Below are 7,703 nucleotides of genomic sequence, written 5' to 3'. Positions count from 1 at the left end.
CAAAACCCATCACAGAGGGTTTCTGTTGATCCCATCCAGGTCATGTCTCCTGATCTGACCCAAATGTGACCCGTCCTGACCCTAACCTGCCTTTTCCGGCCTTGATGATAATTATGCCCTGCAGACTGTTCAGCCGCTCTGCCGCACCTTGTAGGCGGGGGCAAAGTCTACCGCTCCCCCAGTCCATGCCCCATGGCTATAGAGCAGTGCCTGGTGCTGGATTCCCCAGTCCCCACCTCCCTGGAGCTCCTGTGGGAAGAGGAGGGGGCTGCACCCTGCCCGACTGCCCTGCTCACACAACCCCAGACACCCCAGCTCCCGCGCTCATCTGTGCTTGCTCTGGGCCCCCGCAGACCTTGAATAACCTGTTCCCACTCCTCCTCTTGCCTCATGACAAAGCACCTGGCATGCAGCAAGGAGGGTAACGACAGCAAAATGAGCTCATCGCCACCCGAGGGACAGTGTGGGACAATCACAGGGTCATGGGAGCTGCAGCCAAGGGCCCCTTCCCCATCCAGCTTTCTCTGTGGCACACCCTCTGTTAGGTGCCCGTTTCCTCACGATAGAATGGGATTTGCTCTCACTGTTTGGGGACAGGGGGACATCAAGATAGAGATTGTTGTAGGCTCTGCATCTAGATTCCCAAAGTGCTGGTGTAGATCCAGGGTGAGCATCTGGTCTCCGCACTGCCCTGGATGTCTGCATGGTGCCAAGCGACTTCTCGCTGTGCTGCACCCTCAGCCTTCCTCAACTCCCAGCTGCAGTCATTTACTTTGAACCCTGGCCAACGTGTCTGCCTCATGGCAGACCTGATCGCTGCTTTCATTCAAGTGAACTCCATCACCCTACCCCTGCTTTCTGGGACCCACATGTCCTGCTCACCCCACAGCCCTGGGGATGCCTGGGCAAACTGAGATAAATAGCAGTAGGTTGGTCTGGTGTGTGAACACCAGCTGTAGTTGGTTTGGCTGGAGCAGAGGGGTGCCCACCTACCTCTCTGCCTGGGCAGCTGCATGGCATTGTCACCCCAGCCTGTGGGGCACTCAGGGAGCTGAAACAGCTTTGGCAGCACCCCATGGGCAGAGAAGGTGCAGTGCCAAGCAGGGGCCCCATGGGATCTTTGGGTTACATCTCACAGGCAGGAGCAGCGAGAGGACACGGGACCCTCCCTCTGCCTGGTGGAGAGAGGCAGATCCCACACCTCTGCTTTGTTTGCAAGGGGGTTGAGATGCCTGCAGCCAGTCTGGGAGACCTTGAGCTGTTTGGCTTGTTTGCAAGTGGCTGGGCAAGATGCTGAGGCTTGTCACCTGGGGCTGGAGCAGCCTGGCTGGATTCTGGAGGTTGTTTGTGACCTTCAGTTAGCTGCTGAGATGCTGTCAGTGCTGGAGGTCTCTGACCCCAGGCGAGTCTGTCCCTGCAGCTCCTACGTCAGGTCACCAATAGGTCCCTGTGGACTGAAACTAGGAAAATAAACAGTGTGGGATCATACACCCCTTGGACACTGCCCAGCCATGCCCCGAATGGGCCCTCGTGGTCTCTGCTGGGGACACACTGGGTGGATGGGTGCCAGAGCAGTCAGGGTGCTGGCCAGAACTCCCACAGGTACAGGCCTGGCATTGCCACTTCTTGCCAAAGTACCAGGGATGGGTGAGAGTCCACCCGTAGTCTGCTTGCACCTTCACCAGGCAGGGGTGGGGGCTGGGTCCCTGCTGCCCCAAAACAGGGAGCACTCACCCTGTATCCTCAGGTGCCCTTGCCTGTTGCTTCCAGCTGGCCTAGGGCTGGAGTAGGGCATGACACACCACCGTGAGTCCTTGGCCCCATTAGCGCCCCGCAGGGGTTTCTGCCCATTCCAAAGTCCTTCCCAACCCAGGGAGCTGGGAGCAAGAAGACGGGCTGGGGCGTGAGTGGCCGGCCACAGTGGGGCTAGGGCCTGGGGACACCTGGGCACCTCTTCTGCGGGTGGTGGGAATGGGACACAAGTGTGACTTGGGTGACCACTATGCTGGATACGACCTGTCTGAGGGGGTGTGTGTGACCATGGGTGAGGAGTTGTGTGGGGGCTTGTGTGAGTAACTGCATGTGAGTAACCATGTGTGTAACTGCTCACATACCTGAGTAATGCAGTGTGTAACTCTGCGTGTATCTGTGTGCACGCCTGCAGCCCCCACACTGTGCATATCTGTGTGTAACTGAGCGTGTCCGTAACTCTGCATCTGTCGTGTGTCTGCACTTGTGACTGTTCACCAGTGTAACGCACTCTGCACCTATCTATACGCATCCGTAGCTGGATGGCTGCAAGTGTGTGTTACCTACTGCGTGTGCGGCCACGCGTGTGCAACTGAGTGTGCTTGTGGGTGCAGGATTTCCCCATGCAGCGGTGTGTTGCCTCCCGATTTCCCTCTGTGCCAGGGGCAGAGCTGTGCTGTCCCTGCAGGGTGGCACTGCTGGCCAGGGGCACCACTCCTCATCCCTGGCAGGGCCACGGCAGGTTGGGGCAGGCATGCAGGCAGGCGTGTAGGCAGCGGGTGCCAGCAGCTGCCCCCACCCTTGCTCTACCTGTCAGACAGGTGGGGCTGGCTGCCTGCCACCGCCACCGTCACTTCTGGGAAGGGAGGATGCGGGAGGGATGGGTTTCGGCACAAAGGCTGGGGACCTGCCCATAGTCAGAGTGACCCTTGGGACCTGCTCCCTGGGATGACTTGAGAAGGGCTCCCAGCACCAGCGACCCTGGAAAACCTCATGGCTGGCGGGTGCCCAAGGAGAGGGGACTGCAGCCCACAGGCACTCAGCCCTTCTGTGTGCCCATCTCCTCTCCTGCTGTGCTCAAAGAACCCCTAAGGCACATCCCCAGACCCCCTCCCTCCCAGTCCCATGGCTGGAGTGGGGTCGCCTGCACTTGTGTCCCACCACTCTGTTGGGATGGGAAGGTGAAGGGCTTCCCCTGTGTGTCCCAGGGAAGTCAGTGCCCATCTGTTCCTATAGATCCAGCCAGACCATCCTAGCCACTGGCAGAAGCTGATTTGGGGACAGACACTTTCTGTCCATCCTTGTGGATCTGCCACCCACCGTGACCCTGGCTCCTAACGAGGGCAGCACACCAGAAAGGCACCAGTTGGAGGCTGATGTCTTCCTGTGCTCATCTGGACACGCTGGGAATTTCCAGGGAAGAAAACTGGGATACCCAGCAGCTCTGGCACCTCCACATCTGGAAGCCTGAGTAAATTACCTGATGGGCACTAGCCACACTGTGGCCACTGTATCAGATGCTGCTCATGCACCAGCAAGTGCTTGGTGCCGCTAACGCAGAGGCTGTCCTTAGTGCAGGTGCAGATTGTCCGGGTGGGGTACAGCGCTGGGGCATGCAGATCTCACTGGGACAGTGCAGCTGGTGAACATACTCTATGGTCTCATCCTGCAGGACCTGGCTGCAAAGTCCTTGTCTCCCCTCAAGTTCAGCAGCACCTCTCTATAGCTCAGGCACTGGGTTCTTACCAGTTCAGCCTGCTGGCACCCTAAAACTTGTCTTATGTAATGGCAGTGGTGAAGGTGGGTCCCACAAAGCGTGCTCTGAAACTCAGCTCATTTCGGAAAGGCCTGGAGCAATGAGATCCTCTTGTAGGACCCACCCTTCGCCTGAAAGCAGACTCAGGCCTGGACTTGCTCACCTGCAGTCCTGAAGGCAAAAAACTAGAGGAGTGCCAGCTCTCTGGAGAGCCTGAAGATCTCACAGGAGCTGCCACCACATTACTCCATGATGACGGCACCTTAGCTAGCTGGATGTGCCCCAGCTGAGACTGGTGTCTGTGGCCTGGACACCATGGCCACTGGAGCTTGCCAGCAGATGGGGGTCATCTTGCCCTGGGATGTGTTATGACAGCAAAGACTCTGCCACCCTAGGTGTCAGTCCCCTGAATGAAGAAAACTAGATAAGGGGATTTGTCCCCCAGACAGATCAATGTGAAGGAACATCCTCAAAGGCTTTGTGTTGGGATGACCAGGACTAGATTCTCAGCTCATCTCAGCCAAGATCTTCCTGACGCACCCCATCCTTCGGAGACGGGAGCTCTGCCACCGCCACCCCAAGCAGACCTTTGCCCTGGGGCTCTGGAGGAGAGCACAGCTGACGCAAGAGCGTGTCTCGTGCTCAGCGGGTGTGCCCACAGTTCAGCAGAGCACTGCCACCCCTGTCTCTGCCGTACAGACACACCACGCAGCTGGAAATTTGATGTTTGTGGCCAATGACGGGATACATCACTTGGGCTGGCGGGGGTCACTCTGCCCTGCAGCACAGCTATGCTCTCTGGTGCTGTAGTACAGCAGCTTTGGAAGAGGTTGAGCTAGGTCATGTCCCCACTGTCCCAGCCATCAACTTCAGGGGCCAGCAGGCTGCAAAATCTGGCAAATACCATACAGCAGGCTAGACATTTCATTATACATGTCTTCCATCTCTGCTCACTGACACCTTGAGCCCTGACAGAAATAGAGACAGGAGGTGTGAGATGCTCCCGTCCATTGCCATGGCAGTCCTGACCTCCCTGGACCACCACAGCGTGACATGTGACTGTGTGATGGTTTCCATGTCCCTCCCAGGTGCTCTTGCAACATTGCTGACCATTGTCAGCTCTCATGCCACACCTGGTGCTGGAGGCCAGGAACACCCCAGAACTCTTCTTGGACCACTCAGAGAGAGATTCCACTCTCCATCCAGGCCTGATGGGCACAATAAAATGCTCAGCAAATGGTTCCCCATGTGTCTGGCTTCTGTAGGCACCCAGGAATGTGGCATTGCAGCAGGGTGGTCAGCTCCTGTCTTCCAGCTCCCACCACTCCTTTGCATCTTCTCTCAGGTGTTTCGGACACCAGTGCTCCCCATCTTCCTTCCCTCTCCACCACCTCATTCTCCTCTTCCTTCCTCTCTGACTGCATGCGTTCCTGTGCTCTGTCACAGGGTGCTGGGGTGCTTCAGCAGGAGAAGGCGGGGAGCTGTGACAGCCTTGCTCATACACCTCCATGCTGCAGCAAGGCAGGTCAGGCCAGGAGCGTCCTGGCCACTCTGGATTTCTAAACTGTGGCTTTTGAGGAGTAGCTCAATGACCAGTGACTTCAGCAAGTCACTGAACTGGGGCCAGAATGTACCCAAAGTGGTTTGGTGGGCTCAGACACCTTAATTTACTACCTGGATTCTCAGATGAAAACTTAAAGGTGAGCACATAGCCATGGCAGGGTGGGAGGGTGAACAATGAATGGAGGAGATCAGGGCTACTGGAGACCTCACCGTGAAATGAATCTGCACAAGCTGGAGGAAAGAAAATATCAGCTGGGAGCTGCAGCCCATGAGTTAACACAGCTCTGTCCCCCATATCCCAGAGCTGGTGTCTGCAACTGTCCCCATCCCCATGTGCTCACAGGGCTTTCAGGACCACACATCCTGATGGTTTGACAGAGGGTTTCTGGGTTTGTTTCCACAGGAAAGGAGATCCCAGATTTCCACAGGCAGGAGATCTCAGGAGGCATCAGTCCACTGAAGTGAAATGTATCTGTGATGAGAGTTGGGCTGCAGTAACCCTGGGCAGCTTCTTCAGCATCTGCCAATCTGCTGCTGATGCCGTGAGCTCGGTCGGGACCGTCAGTTCATGCCCTCTCATTCCTGGACTTTCCAGCTTGCGCTCTCTGCCCAGTGACTCCATTTGCAAGCTGGTGCAGTGCCAGGCTCTTTGCCGTGTTTGGTGGATAACAAAGGGTAGAGTTGGCCAGGAAACAAGAATGTGATTAACATTTCTTTTTGTTTCACAATGAAACAGGACTGGGATTTTTGGTAGTAGTGGTGGAGGGAGGGGAAGGGAGGAAGCTGGGAGACATCCACCTGAGAAGACCCACCAATGCCACTGTTTTGAGGATGCCAGAGACCAAGGGCTGAACATCTGTCCTGACCTGGGCAGTCCAGGAGCTGGCAGGAGGGGAAACATCTGCACAGGGTAGACAAGCTGGGGAGGATGCAGAGATGCAGCTTTGTCAGACCTGAGTAAGAATAAAGCTTTGGGCTGGAAGCAGGTCCCCAGGTCTGTTCCTGAGGAGCAGGGACCAGCCAATGCGGCCAGCAGGAGCCACACATGTGCAGCATGGCTGAGCCACATGCAGAGCCCTGGTCCCAGAGAAGCAGCAAGCACAGCACAGGACAGATGGGGCTGGCATGATACCTCCCCATGGGTGACAGGGCAGCTTCTGCCTTGCCATGCCTGTACCATGGGGTCAACCAGGACCCAACTGTTTGGGGAGCCCAAACCCTCCAGCTGCATGCTGGATGTGCTGCAGTGCCAGGGAGGCAAGCAGAGGACCTCCTAGTACAGACCCCTGGGAGCTCAGGCTAGAGGCAAAGGATGGGTGGGATGCAGACACTTGGATGCAGTGCTGACCATGGGGAAAGGGGTAGATGGGCATGGGCAGGAGGAGGCGTGTAGGTGGTACCCCCATGCCCTGGGGCTGCTCCCCAGCATGCCCGGCCTCTGGTCACCTGCTGTCTCTGGTTCCAGGCAGCCACCACAGCGGCTTCCCCGTTCCTACAGCAGGAACAGCCTCTCTCTTGTTTAACAACCAAACAGCCCAGGGTTTTAACAGATGAGTTACCATCAGTGGGTAGCTCTCCTGAACGAGCCAGACACCCCCGGGGCGGCTACTTCTGGAAGCAATTAGCAAAGAAACTGTTGGTTTGCAAGGCAGGGGGGAGCGTTGTCTGGGAGCCCAGGTAACTGCTGTTACCCTGGGGAAGAGGGACGCAGCCCTGGGGGGCCTGCCCAGCCCCGGGCATGCCTGCCCAGCCCTGAAACCAGGCTGGGCTTGAGCCTGCCATGACAGCACCCTGCTACAAACCCCTGGCAGCACTATCCTTCCCAGCTTCTATAGATATATATCCCCTGGGCAATAACTCTGCCCTCTCTATCACACCTGAGCAACAACCCTCCCCTCATATTACTCAGCTTCCAGAAGGTACAGAACACCCCCATCTCTTACAGCATGTCCCCCAGCAGCATTCGCCTTCCTGCCCCCAGCACATCCCCTAAAGCTCCATCCACAAGACCCCTCCCAGGACCGCAACCTGCCACGCATCCTTCACTCCCCCCATAAATGCAGAGATCCCATCCCATGCAATGCCCTTGGTCCTCAAGGTGTACCTTGTTCCCAGCTCAGTGGATGTCTGTCCACAGAGCACAGCCCCTCCTGTGACCGTGGCTGCCCTGCTCTGCCACCCTTGTGCACTAACCTCAGCTGCTCCCAGGCCCACTCAGGGGTCTGCAGATGGGCTGCCCCACCAGGGGGATGCTTCTCCAGGCATATTTATGCCAGCTGATTGTTAATCTGGCCCACTGTTGGAAAAGCACCCAAAACAGTTGGGCAGTCCAAACTGCCTGACACTTTTGCTCTCTAACAACTTCCATGGCAGACTCTGGGTACTCTGGATCCTGGTTTTGTCCATGTCAAATCCTGCACACCTCCTCCAGGTACAGGCAGTCCTGAAACCTGGGATATATTAGCCTGGGTGGCATGAAGCAAACCTGGGGCTGGTCAGGGACTGGCAAGGTCAGTGCCAGGTGAAATCCATCAGGGAGAGGGTTTCTTGTCACAGCTGCAGAACAATGCTGCAATAAATGTCTCCCACAGGCTTCCAAGACTTTTCCCACCTGGATGTTTTTAGGAGGACCAGA

Source organism: Strix uralensis, chromosome 24 (genome assembly GCF_047716275.1).
Source record: "Strix uralensis isolate ZFMK-TIS-50842 chromosome 24, bStrUra1, whole genome shotgun sequence".
In the NCBI taxonomy this organism is placed as follows: Eukaryota; Metazoa; Chordata; class Aves; order Strigiformes; family Strigidae; genus Strix; species Strix uralensis.
Note: the sequence above shows the minus strand (reverse complement) of the source record.